This window comes from Erithacus rubecula, assembly GCF_903797595.1.
Source record: "Erithacus rubecula genome assembly, contig: scaffold_207_arrow_ctg1, whole genome shotgun sequence".
NCBI lineage: Eukaryota > Metazoa > Chordata > Aves > Passeriformes > Muscicapidae > Erithacus > Erithacus rubecula.
In genome coordinates this window covers 112,976-138,496 of record NW_027636107.1, presented here as the reverse complement: position 1 = coordinate 138,496, position 25,521 = coordinate 112,976, and positions in this window count along the sequence as shown.

The window sequence follows — 25,521 nt, the reverse complement described above, 5'->3', positions numbered from 1 at the left end:
CAAGCGGTGGAAGGGCAAGAGAGAAAAAAAAAAAAAGGCCCGCGCTGTGTGTCCGAAGCGAAAATAAAAAGCTGCACAGCGGTCCCGGCTCCTTGCCCGTGGCGGCACGGGAAGGGCCGGCCGCCGGGGTCGGCCGTCGCCGAGGGAAGGGGGCATCCCGCCTCCCCGCCGCCCGGCGGGTGGGGGTTAGCTCCGCGCGCGGCGCCGTTCCCCGCCCCAGGCGCTGCGGGGCGGCGATGTCGCCGGCCGCTGCCGCCGGTGTGCCTGTCCCTGCCATGCCGCCACCGCCGCGTCCGCGATGCCGCTCCCGCGGGTCGGAGCCGGTGTTTATGGGGCCGGCCTCGGGGGGTGGGTCAGCCCCAGCCGAGCCCTCGTCCCGCGCGCGCCCAGCCGCGCGTGTGGTGGTGGTTACCGTGCGAACGCGAGGCCTGGTCTCGAAGGGCGCGGGCCCGGAGAGAAGAGAGAGACCGAGAGAGAAAAGCCGCGAGAGAGAGAGAGAGAGAGAGACCGAGAGAGAAGGGGAGAAAAGAGAATAGATCCTGAAAGGATCCAAGCAATTGTGGCATTGCCAATACCAAAGAATAAAAGACAAATTCGCCAAATTTTAGGACTTACTGGGTATTGTAGACAGTGGATTGAAAACTATGGCAGCAAGGCCAGATTTTTGTATTACAAATTAACACAAGAAGGGTTGTTAAAATTGAGCCAAGAGGACACAGACAAACTCCAGGAGTTAAAAGAAAGCCTGGTCCATGCCCCAGTCCTAAGCCTCCCCGATCTAAGGAGGCCATTCTTTTTATTTGTGAACATAGAAGAAGGTATTGCTTTTGGGGTGCTTACTCAGGACTGGACGGGGAGGAAGAAGCCAGTGGCATATTTATCAAAAATTTTAGATCCAGTGAGTAGGGGGTGGCCCACATGCTTGCAAATTGTAGCGAGATGCACTCTATTGGTTGAAGAAGCTAGAAAAATTACCTTTAATAGTAGCCTAAAGGTGATGTCTCCTCATAATATCCGGAGTGTGATGCAACAAAAGGCAGACAAATGGATCTCTGATGTGAGACTTTTAAAGTATGAGGGCATTCTAGTAGAAGCCCCCGATTTAACACTAGAAACTACCACCTTACAGAACCCAGCTGCATTTTTATATGGGGAACCGGAACATCAACCCCTAACCCACAATTGCATAGCAACCATTGAAGAGCAAACAAAGATTAGGCCTGATTTGGAGGAAGAGAAGTTAGAAGATGGTGAAAGATTATTTGTGGATGGATCCTCTAGGGTGATTGAAGGAAGAAGGAGATCGGGATACGCAGTTGTGGGGGGTTCCGACTTGCAAGTGATAGAGTCAGGTACTTTAGATAAATCTTGGTCTGCACAAGCATGCGAGTTGTATGCCATATTAAGAGCTCTAAAACTCCTCAAGGGAAAAGAAGGGACAATATATACTGACTCTAGATATGGATTTGGGGTGGTACATACCTTTGGAAAATTATGGGAAGAAAGGGGTTTGATCAATTCACAGGGGAAAGACCTAGTGCACCAGAAGCTAACAGTTGAAGTATTGCAGGCTTTGAGGGGACCTAGGAGAGTGGCCGTGGTCCATTTAAAAGGACACCAACGGGGAATAGATTTCAAAAGCAGAGGAAATAATGCAGCGGACCAAGAAGCTAAGTAGGCAGCCTTAAGAGAGATGGTCCTAAAAGAAAAAGGGGGGCAAGAAAACCAAGAAGTACATAATGAGGAAAGTACTAACATAATTTTTACTAATTAAGGAAAATGGGGGTTAAGGAGAAGTCAGGAAAATGGATGCTAGAGGATGGAAAATGTATTCCACTAGCCTTGCTGAACATCCGAACCCAACCCTGAGCGGATGTGGGGCTTTCCCCATTTGAAATGTTATGAAATTTATGTCAATAAGTACCTTGTAGCTCTAACACTAGGTACAGCCCGGGAACTGGATATTGATCAGGAGTTGGAAAGAAAATCCCATAACCCCGGAGTGGGAAGGACCATATTTAGTATTCCTCACCACAGACACGGCCATCCGGATGGCAGAGAAAGGGTGGACTCATGTCAGCCAAATAAAGGGACCAGTGGATCCATCGAAGTTCACAAAGGACACTAATAACTCTGAATGGGAGGTGAAAAGAACAACGGGTGACTTAAAATTGACTTTGAAAAAGAAAACGCCTCCATAAATGGACTCGGGGGACATTTGGGTAGGAGATAACTGGATATTGCAAAAAGAATTAATCAGAACCTCAGAGTCACCTGGATATTGCGGATATTTAGAAGAACTTGCACAACAACCTTACTATCAAGACATTAGGTTAACAAATAAAGGGAAATTCTATAATGGGGAGGGGAATGTAAATCATAAAGATATAAGGGTGGCATGCAGCTGGTTAGACTGTGATTGCTACCCATTTGTATACTTTTGTTGCAAAATTTGCAGAGAGTCCTGGTGGGTTCATTGCCAAAGAGGGAGGGCTCCTAAAAGCGTGTGCCAGCCTTGTTGGGAGGGACAGCGCGAGCTGACTACCTTGGTTTTAAGTCAAAAGGTAGCAGCTCGAGAGCTAAAAGTGGGATCCCCATCTTGGTGGCAAATATTTTCCAAAGGTATTAACCCTGAGCTTTATTGTTACCACCCCAATGAGCCTTTGGGACCATTCAATAAGGATATTGTAAAAGTGAAGTGCCGGAAGCAGGTAAAGAAGCTCAGGTGTGATACTCCACCATTGAAAGAAAAGAATTGGCATTCTAAAGGAAGGAAGTGGGAGAGAGGAGCAAATTCCACCCCTGAAGAATATCCTTGCTGCCGCGAAGATGGGCTACCCCGCAACTAGCAGCAACCTAGTTGGTGGGCGAGGCAGAAGGATAAATAGTGGGGAAAAAGGGCTCCCAAATATAATCACCAATAAGGCACTTATCCGTTCAAGAACCCAAGGCTGGGAGGGAAGTGGTAAGAGGGACGAAATGGAAAGAATTGGTAAACAACGAACTAACTTTGGCAGTGAACACCCCCTAACTCTAAAATTGTGTGTGATGGGGGGACTTCTGGGACTTGTTATGGGACCAGCAGCAGCTAGTCACGAACCCTTCAAATGGTCGCTAATAAGGTTCGAGGATCAGAAAGTTCTCTCTACAGTAATAACCTTGGGAAGTCCTTCATTTGGTTGTCAGCTCTGCAACGTTATGCCAACAAAACCCTGCCTAAACAAGATAGGATTTTATTTTTGTCCTGCATCCAACCCGGGAAGGAGTTATTGTAATTACCCAGGGGAGTATTATTGTGGATATTGGGGATGTGAGACAGTGGCTCATGGCTTCGATACTAAAAACTTTAATGAAACATTGGAATATTGCATACAGGTTCTCATCATCCCCCGAATATCATATCACCCAAAGGATTATGTGTCTGAACATCAGGTGACCCCTGAATATCACTTAATGAAAAGAGAACCATTTACAGCACTCACAGTGGCAGTGTTGCTGAGTGTTGGGGGGGGGCCGGGATCGGTACCGGAATAGCGTCCCTAGTAAACCAGCAGCAAGGGGATGAGGGATCTGAGAATGTCAGTGGATGAAGACCTAAGTAGAATTAAAAAGGCTATTGATGGCTTGGTAAAATCAGTAAGGTCTTTATCAGAAGTAGTGTTGCAAAATCGTAGAGGGTTGGACCTGTTGTTCTTACAACAAGGGGGATTATGTGTAGCCTTACGGGAAGAGTGCTGCACATATGCAGATCATACCGGCATAGTCATAGACACTATGGCTGAGCTCCGAAAACAACTAGAGCAACGAAAAAGGGAACGAGAGGCTCAACAAAGTTGGTATGAATCATGGTTCAATCATTCCCCTTGGCTAACCACCCTTTTATCTACTATAGCAGGACCTATAGTTTTACTGGTAATCGGATTGACATTCGGCCCCTGTATTTTTAACAAACTAATTAATATTGTAAAGGGGAGATTAGAAGCTGCCCACCTTATGCTGATACGGGCGAAATATGAGCCTCTAGATGGTGTCGAAACTGAGGATTGCTTAGAATTTAGCAGAAAAGAGCTCCAGAGATACAACGAACAAAAATAGGTAAATAGAAAAAGGGGGGATTGTGAGGGAATGGTGACCTTTTTGTTCATTGTAAGATAGGTTATCTTGAAACCCGGACATGCAGGCTTAAGATAAGTAATCTTGAAGCCCGGGGATGCGGGCTGGTCTGTGGGTATGTGATTACTGATTACTTAGGCTAGCACAATAACCAAACGTCTTAGTAATTTTTTTAGGAAAAAGGAGCAAGCAGAACGAGCTGGAAAAATGAATCAGCAAGAAGGGAAGAACTTAAAAGGGGGACTTACGACTCGATCAGGTGTGGCAGTTTTGTGGAGCGGAGTCTCCCTGCCACCCAGCGCTGCAATTTGCTTTTGCCGTCTGTACTCAATAAATTTTTCAAATTGGTTTGGAGTAAGGCTCTTTGTGCTCATTTATAACATTTTCTACTTATATGGGGATAACTATCAGCAAATATAAGAGCTTTGGAAGAAAAAACATGAGGATTCTTTTAATGGGAGTCAAGCAGTACAGGAAGCGAATTATATAATCCGGTTGAAACGCCAGGGAGTCCCTCAGGTCTGGGCTCAGAGCATACTCAAGCTGGTCCTTCTAAAACCCAGGCTCCTTGTCCCCTCCAGCGTGCTCAGCACCACCTTTAACCCCACGGTGCTGTGCAAGGGGACCTCAGGACAGGGACCTTTGAAGCCCGAGTTGCCCCTGTCGCTCTCTGTCCGTGCACAGAGCACAGGCGGAAGCGAACGGCAGCAGGGCCCTGTGTTTGCCAGGCCTCAGGTTTGGCGCCGCTCAGGCTCCACAGGGACGTGGGTAAAGTGAACAATCCAAACTTTATTGAGGGAAGGTTAAGCGAAGGCGGGGGCTGAGAGGCAAAGCTGGGGATGGGCAGGGCCTGAGGAATGGGGGGAGGGAGCTGCCCGCAGGGAGGGCAATGGCAGGAGCTCCTGGAGCTGGACACCAGCTCAGCAGTGACCAGCAGAGGTGTGCCCGGAGCTGCAGCTGGTCCCGTGTGCTCTGCGGCTGCTCCTGTGGTTCAGTTGGAACCAGAGCTCGTTGAAGGACCCTGGTTCTTCTGACCACGCAGATGAAGTGTGGCAGATCTTCTGTCGAATGTCAGCTGGAGCAACTGGTTCGAGAAGGAGGGGCTCTGGTCTTCCCTCAGGGCTTGAAGGGCTGGAGAAGAGAGGAACAGAGCCACAGTCAGAGGCCAGATTGCCGGAATGCAAGGAAACCTTCCTGCCAGGGCCATCCCAGCCAGCGCCCACCATGGGCACGAGGGAGTGGGAGAACAGGGACCGGGGGGAAGGTGGTGGCCACGAATCCCCCATGTCCCTGAGAGCCCTCGGTGCTGGGCTCACACCAGCCCTCGTCTGCACAGGGAGAAGAGCCCTCCGCAGCCCGGGCAGCGATTGCAGCTCTGTGCCCGGCATCTGCAGCTGCCCCCAGCGGCCCCTGCTGCCACGAGGGCGGCTGGCCTCACTCACCCTCGCTGAGGACCTGCAGCTCCTCCTTCTGTCCCATCAGGAGCATTCCAGCGAGCCCTGGCAACACAGAGCCCGTGGCGGCCCCGGCGGCACAGCTGCCCCAGGGGCTCCCGCTGCCGGGGCAGCAGCGGGCGGGAGGCGGGGAGGGACGGTGGGCTGGCGGCTCACCGATCAACCTGACGGCCGCCTGTCGCAGGCACAGCTGCGGGCTCCGCAGGCACGGCAGGGCCCAGCGCAGGTGCTCGGCCACTTGGCTCCCGTCCTGCAGCAGCTGCGGAGAGTGCCAGGAGGGAAGGCTTGGCCCGGGTTCAGCCCCCTGCGCCCGGCCCTGGCCTCCCCGGCCCGCTCAGCCCCGCACACCAAGCTTCGGGGGCAGGGGCTCCTCCAGGCTGCGGCTGGGCTTCCAGCCTGGCCTTACCAGGCACTCGGCGACCTTCGTGCGCCGCTCCTGGGTCAGCAGCTCCTCGAGATCCCTCCTCCTCAGGAAGCGTGCTGCACACGCCAGGATTTCGCCACAGGCCTGGAGAGCAGCAGAGAGCTGGAGGTGGCACCAGAGCCCAGGGCACAGGACCTGTGCCAAGGCCAGGGCCAGGCTGAGCCCGCCAGGCGCCAGGGCAGGAGGCAGCCGAGGCCCTGCCAGGGATGCAGCAGCACGGCACAAAACCTCACCTTCGCCATGCACACGTTCTCGTTGTGCCAGCGCAAGAAGAGTGGGACCAGGCTCTGGCTCACGGTTCTCGCGAGAGCCTCTTTCCCCTCTTCCACTACTCGCTCCATCACCGTGCAGAAGAGCTGGATGGAGAGCAGCTGCACGTGGCTGTTATCCTGGAGGAGAGAAGGGAGATGTCAGCACCGACCACTCCAGGCCCAGCAGGGCAAAGGCCCTAAAGTGCCCAGGGCACAAAGTTTCCAGGCAGTGTCCAGTGCCCGAGGGCACAGAGCCTTACTTTCTCAAAATGTGGCAGGAGCGACTCAGCCAGCTTCAGGGCGGTGGTGCTGGGTATTTCCATGTCTTTGTCCTGGAGCACATGGACGAGCAGAGAGAGGGCCATGCTGACCACCTCTCCATCTGGGTCAGCCAGCTGCTCCACCAGGCCGTGTATTCCTCCGCTCTGTGTGCAACACAAGGCTGTGCTCTGAAGCCCTGGAGGGCTGCAGCACCAACAGGGCCCTGGCCCTGCACCCACACCCAGCTGCCTCAGAGGCCAGAGGCCGTGCCGAGGCACTCGGACAGCAGAAGCGGCAGGCAGGAGAGTTATGAGCAGCTGCCTCAGCTTCCAAATCCCGGGCAGGCCCAAGCAGCTTCCCCCAAGAAGCTCTTGCCTTCCCACTGCACTGAGCTGGCCTCAAAGGCTGAGGTGGCTGAGCAGACGTAGCTTGAGGGGCCACATGATCCAGGGAGACCTTCAGCCCTGGCCCCAGGGTGCCTACCTGCTGTGGAGGAAAAGCACCCTCTTCCTGGGAAAAGTCCAGAGCTGGAGCAGGAGTGTCAGTCGGGCTGGGCATGGAGTCAGCATCTGACATGCTCCCGGAGAGGGTGTCAGTGCTGGCCATGCTCTCAGCCCAGGCCGTGCCAGCCATGGCGCTGCCCTCTGCCATGGCAGAGTCTGCTGCGCAAGCAGGGGACGCGGTGCTGGCACCAGGCTCTGCCTGCAGCTCGCTGGGCCTGCAGTCAGGCTGGGCTGTGCCCTGGCTCGCTGTGGCCGTGGTGTTCCTATGGCCAAGGCGCAGGAACCTGCGCAGCAGCTGCAGCAGAAGGAAGGGCGGTAAGAGAGGGACACTCCATGGAGTGCTCCAGGCGTGGTGCTGGGCCCAGCAGGGACAGCAGACCCGGCCCAGGTGGGGATGGCCGCAGGTACCTGCACAGCTCGGCGGGAGCGGCCACGGGCAGGGTCCTGCTCCTGTGTCTGGTCCTTTACTGCACCTGGCACAGAGCGAGCACAGCCAGAGCTGAGTGACCCCAGGAGAGGGCAGAGAACAGAGTCCAGCCCTGCACTGCCTAGCCAGGGATAGCCAGGTGGCCAGGGGATGGAGCACAGGCGCCGGGAGAGCAACCCTGGCCACTGTGCGTAGGCATGTTCATAGAGGATGGGATGGGGTGGGGTGGGGTGGCATGGCATGGCATGGCATGGCATGGCATGGCATGGCATGGCATGGCATGGCATGGCATGGCATGGCATGGCATGGAGCCAAGCTGGCTCTGAGCGCCAGCCCTGTGGCCCTGGCTGTGCCACTCACCATCCTGCAGTGGCTGCAGTGTCTCCGGCTCTTGAGGATGCTGTGCTGGCGCAGCTGCAGGGCCTTTGTTCTTCTTGCCCCGAAGCATGTTGAAGAGCCTGACAGCTCTGCCTGCCATCTCGCCGTCTGACCTCGAGGGCACCTTCAAGACAGAGCCCTTGAAAGGGTCGGAGTCAGCGAGTGCTGCAGTGGCTCCTTGAAGGGCCCTGCGACAGAGAAGCCTCAGGAAGGCTGCAGGACAGGAAGTCCTGTGCTCTGCTCTCGAGGGCTCCTGCCACAATGACAGGAGACTCCTCGTGAGCAACTGAGGTGACCAAGTTCCACAGCCTGGCCGCGAGGGCACGGGCCGCAGTGATGGTTGATGCCTCTGGAAAGCTTTGAGTGCGACTACAGCAGTCTGGCCGCAAGGCCAGCCGCACGAGTAGCGCTCGGGAAGAGCTCCGGGTCAGGAACGCTTGAGCTTCGCTCTCTGCGTCCTGCCCTGTCGCAAGCACCGAGCGCTCTGGCGTGGCTGCGTCGCTGCCAGCACCTATGTCAGCGCGTGTCACAAATGGCCCTTGGACACCCTGCTCCACACCATTCCACTCGGTCCCACGGTCACCGTGCTCCACCATGTCACAAAGGGCCCTTGGACACCCTGCCACGGGCCCTATGGCCGCCCCCAGCCCACCCAAATGCCCCGGTGTCTAAGACAGCCCGGGACACACCCAGAGCAGCCAAGTGCTCAGGGTAGGACTCTACACCGTGCCTGGCCCTTGCAGCCAGCTCGCTGCTGGCCCTGGAGCAGCTTCCAGCCAGCAAGAGGCAAACGCATCTTGTCCAGGGTTAAAAACACACCAGATAGGGAAGACAGCATTAGTGTGTGCAATAAAGGTCTTTGAATTCACAGCTCTCCAAAAGTGCTTTGAGGCTCTCAGCTGGGCAGAGATGATCGGGCTCACCCCAGACCCTCACCCAGCGTGCAGGCACTGCCTGACAGCGCTCCCTCCACTTGCACGGCCGTGCCTCTGAGTCTCAGCCACTCTGCCACTGCTGCTGCTGCTTCATTTGCTTTTAGGCACACCCAGAGGTCACTGTGGCCTCTGGTTCTGCCCTCTTCCTGTCCCCCTGTGTAGGGATGGAGCAGTGCTGTGCTCCTCAGCCTGCTGTGCTGGCGGCGCTGCAGGTGCTTTGAGCAGCCTTAGCAATCTTCCCACCACCCCACTGTCTGGCTTTGTGGCCTCTGTGTAGAAAGCGGCCCCGAGTTAACACGTCCAGGTGCCAGACGGTCTTTCAGTGCTTTACTGGCTTCTTTTGACTTTTGTACACATGAGAAGTGGATCTTGGTACTTGAAGTCTTAGAAGTTTTTCTGGGACTCAACTGCTTGGTGTTCTGAACAGGCAAGGTGATGCAAGGTGACATCTCAATTTTTTGCAAGTGTTTTTAATCACCCTCAAGTTTTAATTTCTACCCTGTGCTTCAAAGTTTGAGTAATTCCAGGGCATTGTTAAGTGAGGAAACAGTGGTGTTGAGACAATCCTTTTATTGCATAGCAACTCTCTGTCCCAGCTACTGCGAGTCCACCCAGAGAAAATGCTAAAGACAAAGTACTTTCTTTCCTTTCTGGGGTACCTGGTCCAGAGTCCGTCCTTCACTTGATCTATACACTTACTTTTATTACCATTATTTTATTTTTTTAAAGTACTAATAATTTTCCATGGACTGCAGTGTTCATTTTATGCAGGTATTTTATGCAGGCTTTAAAAAATGGCAAAAATAAAAAAGTAAAATATTTTATGAATGCCTAAGGCTCCTCATTAATATCCATATTGTGGTATAGAGCAGTGCTGCCAAATAAACTTACACCATTAGCATCTACTGAGTTGTCTTGGCAACAGAAGAAGCAATCTCACCTGGCAGCACAAGCATGCTCAATGCCCTGTTTGTGAATGATTACAGTTACTTATCTGTTACCATATATAAAATGTGTGGTGATTTCAGGATGGGATTTTCATTCTGGATATGCAGGATTTGCAGTTTTCAATCTTTTGGAAATGTTATGCATAAACTGATTTGCTTTGCTAGATTCTGACTGTGCTCGGCTCTGTTTTTTCAAGTTTTACCATTAGTGACCTCTCAAGGGTTTTACTAGGGTAAAGCCTCTGAGATGCCTCTCAGAGCCATTTTTATATTTTCCTCTTTCTGTATTTCTTGTAGTTTTCCTTTGTGTAGAATGCAAATGCACACTGAAAACAAAATGTTCAGTGCACCTACACATGACGGGATCAAATACATTTTTTCTTTGCTTCACCTTCCCTGCTAAGATTATTGAAGCTGCTCTGAGTCTTAGCTTTTCATAGAGTATTTTACAAATTGTTGGATGAGGTAGAATGTGAAAACTTATAAGAGAGAGTGAGATTAATCTTTCTCTGAGTAGTTTCTTGCAGCAGTGGTAGCTTTTTAAACTATAGTATTCCATTATCTAAGAGTACTTCTCATCCTGTTATATTGCCCTTTCCTGCAGTTGCTTTTTTCACAATTAATCAAAAAATCATAGAATATCCTGCATTAGAAGGGATGCACAAGACAGTCCCAAGAAACCCACCATGTGCTTTAGAGCATATAGTCCAAACACTTCTTGAACTCTGGCACATTTTATGCTGTGACCACTTCCTGTCCTTTTTCTCTTCTTTTCCATGGTCCCAGGTGTCCAGTGCTCTATTGAATAAAGAGTCTGATAAATAAACATAAGCAAATTATGAAGGTCCTTGGAACAACAGGCCTCACTTCCTTCATTCCCTTAAAAAAAAATTAATCTTATCTTCCCCTGCATTTTATCCACTTTTGACAGAGGTAAGGCTCATGGATAGAAGCAATGATAGCTTTTGGATAGCAATAGCAAGGAAAAAATCCTTCAGAACCATGAGCAATTATCATGACATCAGTCTCTTTCCTGGCACAGTCAAAGAAGACTGTAGTCCAGAAGTCAAAATTTCACTCACTCTGAATGTTAACATGAAGGAACAATATCCTTGGAACTCCTCAGTACTGAAGGGTCGCTACTCTGAGGTAAGGATCACAGAAATTGTCAACTATGACTTGCAACTTTCTCAAAAATAGAGGATGTGTAGTGAGGATTTTCACAGGTCTCCAGACTTCATCCCTACAGAGTTTCCAGGGTAAAGATGCACATCAGAAATACAAGTCAGTTCTCAGCTGTGGTATTCCCTAGCTATGCAGATTTCAGGATTCTTGGAAATACATTTGCAAACAACTGACTCACCATAAACATTCTTGGAGATCCTTCTGACTGATTCTGTAGCCCTAAGAAACCTTATTTATTTTAAGTCCTGAAGAAGACTAACTTTTCTTTCTGAGCAACACCCTGAAGGCATTATGTCTTGCAGACCATGCTACATAAATGAACTGCCAGAAAAAAATAGTATCTCTTGTGCATATTCCTCCTTTCAACAGAAATGACACCCTATGAAAAGGTGTTGGAAGAACTGATTCATCAGCATCTTTAATGTCCATGACAACTTCAAATAAAAAAGCTCAAAAGGAGAACTTGATATTTGGTGCTTTATAGCTTTTTTTTTTTTTTTTTTTTTTTTTCATTTGCTTGAAGAGGTCTCAGTGCAAATGCTTTCAAATCAATGCTCAGGACAGCCTCTTAAAATGTGGTGGCATTAGAGCACTGCCATTCAGATACAATCTTACAGTCTAAGAGATAAAAATACAGTTTCACACCCATTGCAGAACATATGAAATAAAGGAACTGATTATTTACCTTACCCTCAGGAGCTTGCTGCCTTTAGGACACATAGCATGTTTAGAATAATAGATCTTATCTCTGAAGACTAGGTTTTGTTGTTTGTTTTGTTGGGGTTTGTTTTTTTGTTGTTGTTGCTGTTGTTTGGTTTGGGGGTTTTTTTGTTATAATAAAAAGCACCAGTCAGTATAGTCTATCCAATCCAGATCTTTCCTCCAGTCCCTTTCTGTCCCTTTCTCTGAGTCTGAGGTCAGAAGTCACTTTTTAATTTGTGGTGGTTGGGTTTTTTTTCTCTCCTATTTTTCTGGAACTCCCTTTTTCTTTATTCACCCCAAGACAATAAATCACCTTTCATTTAATCTCTCTCTACAAAAATTTCACTTTCTCCTTAACTTATAATTGGCTCTCTTGCTGTATGGCTCTCTGTGATACTCATCTAAGAGCAAGTTATATAATGAAGAGCATGGAAAAGACATCTTTACTTCTTAAAAAACTTTTCCAAGCCTGGAGCTGTCTGGGCAGTATGTCAGAAAAATTACTCTTGTGTTTATGTTTCCAAGACAGTGTCAGGAAAAAGAAATCGGTCATCTCATGTCTGAATTGTTTAAAAAGAATGCTGCTGTTCCTGGCTGCTATACTATCCACCCATGCCATGAAGATGGTCATTAGAAGAAGTTCCTATGGAAAAAGAGTGTCTCGAGTTCATTGTTTGAGTTTCACACAAGAAACCAATAAATCATCATTCTGGCGACGGTGTTCACAGGAAGCAAGGAAGCACAGCCAGTGCTGCAGATATGTTCTTTCCTCAGAGCTATGTCATCTCTTCCTTGGACACTTTGGAGAGCTCATTTGTAGTGTTTCAGGTATGGCTGGTTGGTTTCCTTACCAAAATAAGTAATCTGCATCATATTTTGTTCTTTTCATATACCCTGAGCCATACCATGATTTCAGAAGATTGTACAAGGGGTGTGGCAGTGGCAGATACTTGATACTTGTCTTACTTTGGTGAATCACTTATTTTCACGCACATGTTGTGCCTTTAAATGTGGTGTTGTGAAGTAGATCAAGAGGTCCTTGTGGCTGAAAAATAATTTTGAAAGAGAAAGATTTCTTTGTAGCTGGAATAGTTCCCATGGCAGTATAAATGCTTTTGCTGTGTGGGTGCCAGAAAGCCTACATGAGTATGAGGGGCAGTGAGGCAGGTATTTAATGGATCATAGAGCCGTAGAATGGTTTGGGTTGGAAGAGACCTTAAAGATATCTCATTCCAACTCACCTGCCATGGGCAGAGACACCTTCCACTAGACCAGATTGCTCAGAGCTTTAACCAGCCTGGCCTTGAATACTTCCAGGGATGGGGCAAGCACATCTTCTCTCTGCAGCTTGTTCCAGTGCCTCAGCACCCTCACAGGAAAGAATTTCTCCCCCTCATCCAATCTAAATCTGCCCTCAGTTTGAAGCCATTCACCTTCATCCTGTCTCCTCATGCTCTTTAAGGCAGTTTAAGCAGTCTTGATATATTATGTCCTGCAACCTGTCTGGTAGTAAGTAGCTCTGCATTCTTGTGGAGAAGACAATCAGAGGTAATTATAGGGCTTTCTTAATTAATGCCATAATTTTTTTCCACAGTGTTTTCTGGTTTAGTGCATCTACAGACTAATAGTGAAACTGTCAGTGCATTAATTCGTTGGTTCAATCTCTCACCTGTATATCCATAGGTATCCCTCAGATGTACCTGCATTCTACTCTTTATTTATAGCCATCTTTCAGAGCAGCAAATGGTAGGGGATGTGATCCACACAAAGTATCCCAAAGGATGTTTCCAGTCACACATCTGTGTGTCCCTCAGTGGGCAAGTGCAGTGGGATGCCAGATCTGTGAAAGTCTGCTGATGCTAATGGGCAGGTCCTAGGAGTTTATCAAGGCTGATAATTATTACTCATAGCCAGAGTAAGGTGTAAACGTTGATCTCCCTTACATGAGAGTGAATTAATTCCTTTAGGCAGAGGAGAGCATTCCCCCTGCTGCACTGCAGCACACCTCAATTACACTTGCTCTGTACTGGCTGTTGCCTACCAACAATGAATAGCAACAGCAAATTTTCAGTATGTTCACAGAGTTTGAGGTCTGGGGAGGTCAAAACACCTAAAGCCATTATCAAATCCTGAAGCACCACTGCAGATCCTATGTGTTATTTTGGAAGTTTTGAACAAATCCTGCAGCTTCTTTCCTTCTTAGTTAATGAACAGCAACAACAAAAATCCTAACAAAATCTTCACAAATTTTTCCATAGAAAATATTTACATATTTTTATTTTGACACAAGGTTATGTGCTTGGATTTTGACTAGGAGGGCAGTATACTTCTAGACTCCCTGCAGTCTTCTTTCTTACACTCACATCAAACTCTTACTAATTTACAGTGCTAAACAATGCTTCATTCATATGTGATACGTGCTAAGGAGAATCCTCATGTTCAGTATTCTTATAATGTGTGCATATATTCAATCTAACTCAATTTTCCATCATCTTCTGCCTTCTTTTATAAGACCAAAGGGCAAAAGGAGTCGTGATTATTGCCTGTATATAGCCTGGTCAAAAATACATGCAACCTCAATGAGCTACACTTCACTGGCTTTCACTGTGCAAGTGAAATGTTACCTCATAAGGGACACATTTGCCCTGCAAGGACAGGACGTTCTCAGAGTGTAAATGGCTTATTTTTCACCTCATTGGCACTATTTCTAAGTGGTCACTGTCACTCAGAAACTAGACAGCTGAAGGAAAGAGTGTCAAAACAAGTGAAGATCCTGTGATTGCTGGAGTCCAGGCAATGCCCTAAGACAGGGGTTTGCACAATATCATCATTAGTAAGAAATTCCATGAGAAAAAAGTCAACTTAAAATTTAAAAAAAAAAATAGCAAAACTTGTTAAAAAGTGTAAACTTTCAGTTTATGTTCTTGCATGTCTGTTAATGCCTGTAACTCAACTTGAGCTAAAGAGCTGAAAGATAAAAGTGTCACAGAAGTACAGAAGCTTTAGACAGTTCTGATACTGTTATTCTGCCTCTGCTTAGTACGTTTCTCATCCTACAAAAATAGTGTTGTAGATCGAGTTGAAGATTCTACATGCATTTTGAACTATAACATACAACACAGATTCATTATATCTTCCTTCCCTGTAAATATATTTTGTGAGCTGAATCATCTGCACAGACCACAAGCTTTTCTCTATCTTTGGGAGCCAAAGGCATGCAATCAGTCAATCTATCAAGGTAAAAATTTCCACATCATCTCTAAAATTATATCTTCCCTCCTAGCTCCCCATGTTCATTTAGTATTAAAAAACCCAAAAGTGAGCTCATCTACCTGTTCTAACCAGAAATCTATTTAAAAGTCTCTCTGGGGCCAGCTCTTCATCCAGAACAATTCTGCATGGGGTAAAGAAACTAGAAATGGGCAGAAAAAACACCAGTTCATACCTACACAGCAGAACAAGATGTTTTCTCTCCCTTCTTTCTGAAATAGTTGTGAGAGTTTTAAAAATCCTCCTCATATGTTCAGACCTCATACTAGAGAGTAATGGAATTGATGACCAACCTCATTTTAGCCATCTGCACATTGTAAAAGTTCTTTTGCCACACTTTTCATCCATTTCTCTTTCTGAAGAATTTCCACAGGAAATGTGGGGATATTTTATCCAACAGCCACGAAGTGGGAGGGCAGAAGGAAAGTTCATTTTCACAGAGATCTTGAGATTATTATGGTAAATCATTTTTGAGTCTTTCTATGCTCTAGAGTTCAAGATGATCCTGAATATTAATTATATTCCTGTTGCAAGTGAGAAGAGCAGTGTTTGTCTTCTTCATAGAGTGTTTAAGAAAGAAAATATTAAAAGCTCTATTCCTAGAGCCAAAGAGCCAAGTACCTCCAGTACTGTGTGTGGAACAAGAATATGGTTTCATGCATTTAAAAAACCCAAGAAACAGAGATGTAAAGAAAAATATATTTATTTCTGTTTTTTGACTCATTTGACGCTCGAACATAAATACTGCATATGTCCCCCCAAGTTCTCTTTTTTGTTTATCATGACTTTAATCATGTTGCATTTGTATAACTCCTCTCCAGCAGAGGGCTTAATATAGTCGGTTTGAAAAATGTAGTTTCAACATCAGTAGAACATGTTTCTATTATAAGCTTTCTACACAAAACACAATGTAACATTTGTGAATTGGAATAAAGAAAAAAAAAAGCTAATGTTTATTCACTGCATGGTATTTTCTGGATATTCTGGAAATTCAGTAATCGAGTGTCTCTCTAGGAGTATGATAAGCATAAGATCAAAATCATCATTGCAGCATTCAGTTTCTTCCTCACAGTAACTCTTTCATTGCTAAATTAATTTTTTCTTAGTCCAGTGCTTAGTAATATATACGAAAAGATACCAACAGGGCACAAAAGAGACTTCTATGTGCCCAGAAAAGTGTGAGCACCAAGAACAGAGTAGTCAGAGAAAATACATGATTGTGTGTATCTCAGCACACTCATACCTGCATACACACACATAGGTATTAATAATGCATTAATACAATTAATAATAATTTATACAAGATAATTGATGCTTAGAGTTTTTTCAGAGAATTTTATTTACATTTGTTTGTTATTCTTTAAGGAGGCTCCATTTTTTGCCATTTTATATAGTACTTGATGCATGTTTAATGTTAATTAGCTACAATAATATGGTGTTAAGTAACACTGGGGTATGTGTGTGAGCATGCACCACTGTTTTGCAACTGCAAAACTGCAAACTGCACTGTTTCCTTCTACTCTGGCTTTGGATTATATAGTAAAGTATTTTAATTGCTTTCTTGCAAATCAATGAAATAAGCTTAAGAAGGTTATTTTACTGTTTGCCATGGAACTAATAGTTCAAAGAAGACTTAAACATGGCATTCAGTTTTAGGACATTTTTATCTAGTATGTTTACCTCTTAGGGAAAATAAACAAATATCACACTCAAAATCAAGATGACTTTGGACTAAAAAGAAACTAGAGATATCAAAAATACCTTCACAGTCAGATCTCTGATGATTGTTTGCTCTATTAATTAGCTCCATTTGGGTTTCTTTTTTGTAGAAGATCCAATAGTGTCCAATACCTAATAATGTTATCCAATGACTTAAACATCTGTGACTTTCAGAGCTGTTTAGCAAGATGAGAATGTGCCGTAGTGCAGTCCCAGAGAGATGTGCAGACTCCTGCTGCTGGTATTTGGCACAAAATCCAGAGCCCTGTGCTGCTTTTCTCTCTGTGAGACCACTCATTTCTGCTTCCCCTTTCAGACACTGGTGGACATCCTTGTGTTCAGGTGTGTTCAATTTTTAAAATAGGGTTTGTGTTTTCTTATTTGGGATTCATGTTTTACAAGAAATGAAAAATAATTTAATACAGATCAGCATCAAAATGGATATCTTGCTTAAGGTTGGGACTAATACATCAAGTGATTGTTACTGCACTATTTTATAACCAGATATAAACCTAGATCTGTCTGACTTAAATTTTGCAACAATTTCTTACAGTATCTTGTAAAAAGATAAATAGTGAAGTCACTAATAAACTCTTGTGCTGCTTCAAATAAAAATCAAAATGCATTAAAAACAAAAAAGTTATAACAGTTTGATATAGTAATGGTTTACACTGATGAATCCAAACAAGTAAATGACAAAAATTTATCAATCAGTCAACACTCTGCAATGTAAGACCAATGGAAATAAGGCATTAACAATAACAAAGTGTGATTAACAAATGCAGAATTATTATCTTCCAATCAAATTACCAGCAGCTAAATAATAATAATTATTATTCGCTTCTTGCAATATCCTTCAACTCTTTCCAGAAGTAGGATAGATTATTTCTCTCCTTTAGCAAGAAGTCTGGTAATTCCAGTTTTCAGTTCATGGTACAAATAATCTTGATCTTAAATGAACAATTGGCAAAAATGCTGACACTGCCCAAGACAGTGGGAGAAATGCTGTTGGAGTCAGCAAGTCATGTTCTCACACACCACTCTGAAAGGGTGAAAGAGGATTTGGTAGGTTCAACTTTCTTATGAAACTGTGTTTCAATCTTCTGTGTAAGGCACTATGAGTATATAAGTTATTCTCTGGTTTCCAGAATAGTTATTCAGGTTTTTATAATGCAGCACTAGATAATAGCTATATTTCCTCCTAAACTGTACAGCTCAGATTATCAAAGATGATTTGGATTAAAACAGTATCAAATATTCAGAATTCAGAAGGAGAAGACATATTTAAAAGCAATATATATAGAGCTTATTTGGAGGAAAAAAGGAGATTACATCTGCTGCTGCTCTTCACATGTTTTGAGAATTCTTAGTGTTGAAACAAAAATAGTGATGCATCATGAATAAAAAAGGCATTCAATGATTTTCATAGTATCAAAGTAAAGGCAATAAAAGAAAATAGGCTTGGAACAAATTGAGGAGCAAACCTTTTCACGCAGCATACAGATAAACTTGTTATCATAAATTACAGAATTTAAAAATGCCTCCAAAAAGGCAAATTAGACAAATTCATGGAGGACACTCCCGTTGATGTCTGTTTCAGCTGATGATCCAGACAGAAGTTTATTATAAACTGCTGATTTCTGTGCTGTTAAGAGAAAAACACTCAATAAATGCCATTGCTCTATGACTCCATCACTGAATCTACATTCTTGGGGCAAAGCTAACATCAATCAATTATTTTCCATACATAATAATTAAGAAAGTTTATTTAGGGAAAATAAACTAGTTTCTAGAAATGCAGAAAGAGCAAATCTTGAGCTCTTTGAGTGCTTCCAAAGTAGAGCTAAATAGCATAATTCATGATTTTATAATTGAGGCATAAGCATCTTCCTGTGATAAATATGCAGTAGTTTTGACTTAGAGGGATAAAAAGCTGCAGGGATGTGTTCAGATGTACAACAGCAGAAGGATATACAGCAATGAGAACGTGCTGAAAAAACCACCAAGTTCTTGATAACTTGAGTAATTAAAAGATCTTCAAAGTGTTCTTTCAAATATCTAAGAAGAAAGAACCATTGTCAGGTCTAGTGTCTTTTAGCTCATGGAAATTTCAACAGAAAATTCTGCAGGAGGTTTGTGTGCTTATGTGCTGGAAGAGCAATATTGTACAAAACAAGACAAGTGTAGGTTTCTCACCATCAGGATAAAATGGGGAAAACAGAAAAAGATTTGTCATTGCATTTTAAGAGACCTCATGACTGCCTCCCACACATTCTCAGCGTTCAGCCCAGGTTTCTGCATGTCCACCTCTGTGAGCTTGGAGCAAAGTCCTCGCTGAGGATTCATGTGCAGGCAGGCAGCTACGCCAGCCCTCGCTCAGGCACCAGCAGAAAGGTGCTGTGCAAAGGGTGTGTGTTCCCTCTGCTGCATTTCATTCTCACTGCACGTCACTATGATGACACAAGAACAAAGAAAGATTTTTGGGAGGTGGGCATTGTTCTGAGGAGGTGCCCTCACTTCTGAGCATCTCCTCAGCTCACAAAACAAACCCTGGTGTCAGCATTAAGTTTCTAATGGCACTGACAGATAGTCAGGCACAAAATAGACTGAATTCAGCCTCTTGCTATGAGACAGAGCATGAAATTATGATTCCCAAACCTCATCAGCACAAAGCACATCTTCGGCCAATAAAGAAAATAAAACATATGAGCTGAATTTCTCAACGTCAAAAGCAGCTCCCAGCCAAAAATATTGTAAAGATATCCCTTTTTATCATGGCCTCTGCATCAGGGGGAATTATTTTGTGGAATGAATACTAAAATAAAAAATATGTTTAAGTCTTTGCTGGAGATTTTTTTAATCCTTTCTCCATTTCCTAACAATATGCCAATAAAAAAAAAAAATGTAGGTGGAAGTCAGTTTGAGATTAAAAATATACAGGAAGATAAAACAAGAATTGATCTGAGCAACAAAATACTGAGGACAGCTTGAATCATTCCAAGTTTAAAAATACATCTGTCTTCAATATCTGTCTCTTTCTCTTTTTCACATCATCAGAGACTAGATGTGAAAATAAAATGCACTTGTATGGCATAAAAATCTCTTTTTGATATCTTTCCAAATTGCCCTTAAAAATTCTTTAAAATGCTCAATCTTATGTTTGACACAGGTTCCATCAATGACCTCATCCCCCATGAATGGTGGTCAGTGGAGGAACCCTCTGAAGAAAAACCACAGCTCTGAATGAGCCCAGCTCAGAAGAGACAGTCACATGAGCTGATGCCTTGGAAACTCCTGGACTGTAAGTGCATCAGAAAACATCCAAAACACTCAACCTTTGTAAACTTTTTTAAGGATGTCTTACTCAAAAAATTGGAGTCTGTGGCAAGTTGAACTCTGTATGGGGTGCCATGGGATTCATAGATTAGTTGCTTTCTCAGTTTTGGGGGGCTTCTGTTTGTTTGCTTGTTTGGGAGTTTTGTTTTTTTGGGTTTTTTTTGTTTTTGTTTTTGTTTTTGTTTTGTTTTGTTTTGTTTTGTTTTTTGTCACCTTCTAATGCAAGTGGAACAAATTTGTTTTCTAAAAAAGAAACAAAAAACAACCCGATTCTGTCAATTTAGTTTCACAGATGTTTCCATTTCCAAGCAGAAGCCCTTGATGGTGCTGAAAGTTACTCAGCATTGTTGTAATTTGCATAACATTAGCCATGATGTTTTTATTTTGAAAAGTTGAAATGTTTGCTGCTCATCATAGCACAGCCCTAATGGTGTTCAGTACATCTGCTTAAAAGGTTGTGCCTAGGCAATTTTCTACCCCACAAACATTTTTTATGGCTTTTACTGACTTTCAAGTTTTTCAGTAGAGATAGAATTAAAGCCTCTGCTTTATGTGCACACAAATTAGGAAATAACGAGTGGGTAACAAAGCTGAGTTGTGTGCTCCATCCTGCAGCTGTATCCTTGCATCTGCCACTAGAGCTTCCTGCAGAATTGTGCAGACTCTTCATGGACTGTGTTTGGAAATACCCATAAAATTAATGTCTCTTTCTGTAGGTGGCAAAGTCAGCTAAACAGGTGTAACAGAAAATTAAAATAGGGAGTAGAAGCAATGATGGCAAGCAAAATACATCAGTAAAGGGATCATTGCTCCAAGTCTTTATTCTTTCTCTTTCCACCCCTGAGCATCCCTGCAAAGAGGTAACTACTTTTGATTTGATATTAAACTGGACCCTAGTTGAAGGAAACAGCAGAAAATAATGCAGATTTCAGAGATGTGCTTTGGTTAGCAGAGATTGAATATAATGTTCACCTGCTGCTTTCTCCCCTGGCTTGGCTTTGTCCTTCTTTCGAAGTTGAGACCTCTCAAATGAAACTTAATTCCTCTGTATCTGTTAAGGTACAACAGGCTTCCTTTTAAATTAGCAGAAAATTGTATAATAAAGGAATCCATTTCTGTGTTCAAGCAGAACATAGTATCAGGGGTTTTCCTGACAAACATCTTTTGTTCTCAAAATCCAGATGAACTTCTTCCCATCTTAATTTCTACTCACTTTTTAAAATTGCTTTCTTCAAATGCTCTGCACTTGGTGCAGCAACTTCTTTAGGGCATCCTCAAACACCTAAAAGAGCCTTTCTCTTCCCACCTGCCAAAGTCCAGGTTCCTACTAAAACATACAGCACCAGCTTCTTTAGTTTGTAACTCTGTCCATGAGTTATGATCTCCTGAAGAAAAAGTTACCACATGCTTGCAAAGCACACAGTGCATGTGCCACATGAAGAAAATTCAAAAATAAACATTTCTACCTCCTGAAAAGCACATCTATATGGGTTTGAAAGGCAGAAATCAGAAGTGCATAAGTGTAGTGCTTGTGCACATATTTTTATGCTCTTGATGAAATTATTAAATAACTAACCCATGATTAAACCAAGCCAAGTGTGAATCACTTTAAAATCACTACCATTAGCCTGGAAGAATTTCATTCACAGCTCCTCTCAAATGAGAAGTGAATAAAAAAAAAGGAACTGTTTCAACTTCTTGTTATATCAGCCATATATTTTACTAATCTCTAGCTTTCCAGGTATTCCATAGGACTGACACTACTAGCAGTTATACAGAAAAACAGTTGTATGTTTTTAATGATGTCATTTGCTCACAGCTCGATACCAATTAGGCAGTTCTTGGCCATTCAAACCCCAGCTAATTGTCAAGGAATTGCTGGCTTAACATCCAGCAGTCTAAAACATAAAGAATATAAAAAGAGAAAACAAGATCCAAGGCAAGCCTGAGCATGTAACTCAGCAGCTTTTAACTGTTCCTCAGGATATGCTTACTACTAGCATGCTAATAACCAAATGTGAATTTGTAGGCAGCTGAATCAAGGATTTCCTACACAAGTAACTAAAACCTGCGGGAAAAGGATTTCAAAGGAATGGATAAGATGGGATTATTGCTGGTTTATGCATCTGTTACAGTGAATGTGAGAGGGAAGAGGGTCAACAGGTAAATACTGAAGCAGCAATGTGAAAGAAGTTTTTGCTGAAAACATCCCATGTAAGGAGCTTTCTTTGTGTTTCCTTGCTACCCCATGATGGGCTGGCAGCTGTGGGAGGACATGCAGCACTTTTTGGTGTGCAGATGTTCATGCATTGCTCAGCAGGTCCACAGGACTCATGGTAAACCCAGCTGGAATCCAGTTCCACAATCTACCTGTCTGAGCTAATTAAGGTCTTTAAATCTTCTAAGAGTTAATATTGTCCTAAGGACAATACATGAAAGGTGATTGCATTGGCCCTTTTTTTTTATAGATGTAACCACTTTATTCCAAATATTCTTGTCCACTGGCTGGAGATTGTAGTGTCTGCAAGATAAAAAAAATCTCCTTTTTGCCTTCTGAAGTATTTTTATGTCCTTGGTAGATAAGAATTACTGTGTGAAACATTAATTGAATGAAAAATAAATGTCTAACAATGTTGTCTATGATGAGAAAAATGTGTAACTCAGTGAATAATTTCATTTCTTTTGGATTTGTGTTCATTTTTTTTTCTCTGAAGACACAAGGCTTTCAGGATATCTCTCCAACTTGAATTAATTCACTCATCCTCAGTAAAAGTACTAATAGGTTCTAGCTACTCTATTTTCATTAGACTAATCACAATTTAATATGCTTGAAAATGCTCTCTCTTTGCCAAATTTTGCAGGAATTATCCAAGTAGTTTAAAAGTTATTAGGGCAGAACACAGAAAATGAAAATGTTTAAAAAAAAAAGTCCACAGTCACAGTAAGTAGTCTAGAAAAACTCCTTGGTGATTTTAATCAATAAAATGGAAAATTTAACTGTTCTGCATATATCCTGATCTGGTCAGGAGAGAGAAAGCAACACAGAGATATAAAACCAACCAATGATGCCATAATATTTGCAATTAAACAGGAGTAAATGCCCAAGCTGAGGGAGACTAGGAAGGACACCTTGGTTGCACAGTCATGGAACAAACTCCCACCATTTCAAATTAAAAATAAATTAAAACAATACTAAAAAAATTTAACCTGACATGTTTTGATGGGGTATGCTATTTATAAAAGAATGCAAAGTGTATGATCCACACAGCAGTGCCTAGGAAAAATAACTACTTTTCAGTGGACCATTTTTTAGAGAGGTTTGTTTTTCACCCAGAGCCATTCATTATTGCCTAGCTGCTGACAGGTTCCTGTTTGTTAGAAAGATGGGGAGAAAGAAATGGTGGCTTAGTAAACATTTGGAGAATATATCAGACAACTGTGAAAACCTCCTGTGTATGTGTGTTTGGGGGTTTTTAAGTCGAGTTGGTTTTCAAGTCACAGATTTCACTCTGAGAAAACATATTTTAGTGGGTGAAGATTAATTTCTTTCCATCCTGCTGTGTCTGCCAGCACCAGCACTAGAGAAAAGCAAAGCAAAGGTAAAGAAGCAACAGATGGGAGGGGGAGAATAGAGGGGTCATTTTTTGTTTGAAGGTTTCATTCCTGTGTTTTTCTTCACATCAAGCAGGGAAGAGGTTTATTCTGCTGAGCGGCACAACCCATAACAGGGGGGCTGAGGCACAGTGTCCTTGCATCCCTTTGTCCCCTCTGTCCCAGGGTCTCATGCATCCACAATCACACAGATAAGCAGTAAAGGAACACAGATGACTATTTCCTCCCATGCTGAAGCACTAACAGCCCATGGGATAGTGAAGATTTTCTTGTGGATTTTTTTTACTCCTTTCCATATTTCTTCCTCTATTCAGTATCCATTCTCTCTTCCTCAGGCTTGACATCTCTGTTTTCATTTTCTGAAAGCTTCACCTGCCCAGTTTTTGCACCATTCATTGAACTGTACTACAGCAGCCCTTGGGGACTGGCTGTATTTTCATGGGCAGCATGACCCAGGCAAAGGAGAAGACTCAAAGCCCTGAGTCTGACCAAGGGATAGAGCAGCACCCTAACATCCACCTGTTGTGCTCACTCTAAATTTGTCATATGATGTGTTGGGAAGTTCCACATTTGTCATAATAACTTTGCAATACACCAGAAGCCAAGGTTTTTGTCAAAACTGAGGCTTGTCAAAGATGGTGAAGAGTTACCTGCTGGTCTTTGCATATGCTGGTAGTGGTTCAGATTGCAGGAGCTGAATAGCACTGCAGTCTGTTCAGCAGGATGACTGAGATTTTATGAATTTGGCTTCTCTCCTGTCAGGCTGGCATCAGCTTTTATTTTAAACAGAAATCTTCCTAATCGGAGAAAATACAGGAGAGGATACCAAGAGAAATGTGAGGTAATTAAAGATATAAAATATTGTATTGTTTATATTAGAAGATAACTCATCCAAGCCTGCACAGCAGGTTGGAGTTGAGGTGATGCCTTTAGTTTTAGATTTCATGTTTTCAGATTCTCTACTGCATTAGTATATAACTCTGAACTTCATATAAAGTGCTAGCAAGTTCTCTTCACAGTTTAGTTAGACAAAACATCCTTTTCCAGCCGAGAACCAAGGACACCACTGCAGCTTCAGACCCAAAATGTGCAAACAGCAAATTGAGGAGAGAAAACTGGAAGGATGGGACTTCATAAACTGTATTGACAATTAACTCCAGTATTTAAATGGACCAAAACTTAAAAAACTGTGAAAAAGTGTGATCCATCATCCATCTTGCTGGATCCACAAAAAGCCACATGTTGGAGAGGGCTGTTTACAGTCACTAAGGGTATTGAGGTTCACCATTCTCATCCATTTTTAACCTAAATCTGGATTTATCCTCTTGCTTGCTAAACTTCAGGGAAGGGAGGTTTATCTTCTGTGCCTTACAGTAAGGCACCAACCTTCTCAAAGGATCTGAACCTCCAGAGTCTCACAATGTAATGCCCAGGACAAAGCCTGCCTGCAAAGCCAGTCTGCCCAGCCACACCAGTCAGGCGTGATGGACCTCACCCATGGACCTGGAAAATCTCTCCACACTGATGTCCAGAGGCTTCCACTGTGCTGTGCTGGTGGCCAGCACAGCCAAGGAGCTGCTGTTTGGATAGAAGTCCACACAAGAGAAAAGATGACTAAGGGAAGATTTATTCAGCACAGTGAAGAGCTTAACAAGGTGATTTGTAAGAGTTGAGCACAGCTTAGAGAAAATTAAAAATGCCAAAAGAATGGGAAAGGTATACAAAGCTAGAAGCTAAAGCTGTGTAAAAACCTGAAAAAGAGCTAAAGTAGAAGTGCATAAATACAGCAAAGGGAATACAAAAGGCAGGCAACAAGGAGCATGTGAGTAGCATAAGCAACAAAGATCGAGGCTCAGTCAGTGAGTACAGGGAGCCAAGAGGTCACGAAAAACACTTTAATGACAGAGATAAGGTTGATATCCCTGGAAGCCTGGGTTAATTTCTTTGTTTCAGACTTCATGGAAGAAGCTGAGGGGGTCATGACTCAGGGACAGATTACTAGAG